The sequence below is a fragment of the Pteropus alecto genome, unplaced genomic scaffold (genome assembly GCF_000325575.1).
Source record: "Pteropus alecto unplaced genomic scaffold, ASM32557v1 scaffold150, whole genome shotgun sequence".
Classification (NCBI taxonomy): Eukaryota; Metazoa; Chordata; class Mammalia; order Chiroptera; family Pteropodidae; genus Pteropus; species Pteropus alecto.
This window is the reverse complement of record NW_006429686.1, coordinates 147,020-148,480: the sequence shown is the minus strand read 5'-3', so window position 1 is coordinate 148,480 and position 1,461 is coordinate 147,020.

The following is a 1,461-nucleotide window of genomic DNA, read 5'->3' as shown; positions in this document are numbered from 1 at the left end:
TAAATAAAATTAAAAATAATAAAAAGGAAAAGAGAAACAAAGTTGGAGCACTGACACTTTCTAATTTCAAAACTTACTACAAAGCTACAGCTATCAAGACTGTTTGGCACTAGCATAAGAATCAATCTGAAAATCAGTAGAATAGTATCGAGAGTCCAGGAAAAAATCCTTCAAATTATAGTCAATTAATTTATCGACAAGAGTGGCAAGACAATTGAACGGGGAAAGATGTCTTTTCAACAAAAGGCGGTGGGACACCTAGACCCACAAGCTAAACAATAAAGTTCAACTTCTACCTCACACCACATAAAAATATTAAGTCAAAATAGAACAGTTAAAACTACAAAACTTTTGATTAAAAACATAGGAGTAAATCTTAGTGATCTTGGATTAGGCAATGGTTTCTTAGATATGACGCCAAAAGCACAAGCAGAAAAAAAATATATATATATATATGTGTGTGTGTGTGTGTGTACTACATACATATGTATGTATGTATACAGAACTACATAAAAATTTAAAACTTTTATTCTTTGAAGGACACCATCAAGAAAGTAAAAAGACAACTCACATAATCAGAGAAAATGTTTGCAAAACAAATACCTGATAAGGGACTTGTATCTATAATATATCAATTATATATAGGCTTCTTTTGATTCAATAATAAAGAAATAAATCAATTTAAAAATAGGCAAAGGATCTGAACTGACATTTCTCCAAAGAAGATATAAAAATTACCATTGAGCACATGAAAAGATGCTCAAAATCATTAGTCATTACAGAAAGGCAAATCAAAACCACAGTAAAAACCACTTCACACCCACTAGGATGATAACAATAAATAAAGACAGACAATAGTAAATGTTGGCTAGGATGTGAAAAAATTGAAATTCTTGTACATTGCTGGTGGGGATGTAAAATGGTGTAATCCTTTGAAATAATTTGCCATGTCCTCAAAAAGTTAAACATTGAGTTGCCATATGAACAAGCAATCTGTCCTAGATGTCTATTCAAGAGATTTGAAAACATGTCCACACATAATCTCATATATTAATATTCATAGCAACCTTATTCATAATATGGAAAAGTGGAAACAACCCAAATGTCCATCAGCTGATGAATTGATGAGCATAATGTGATATAATCATAAAATGAAATATTATTTAGCACAAACAAATAATGAAATATGCTACAACATGGATGAAACAAAACCATTATGCTAAGTGGAAGAAGCCAGACACAATGTATGTTTCCATTTATATGAAATGTCTAGAATAGGCAAATCCACAGTGACAGAAATCAGATAGTAGTTGCCAGTGTCTGGGATGGGAAGTTGGAATTGGGAATGGTTGATAATATGTTTAGGGTTTCTTTATGGGATGTTAAAATGTTCTAAAATCAGATCCTGGTGATGGTTGCGTAACTCTTTGAGTATACTAAAAACAATTGAATTCTCCACTT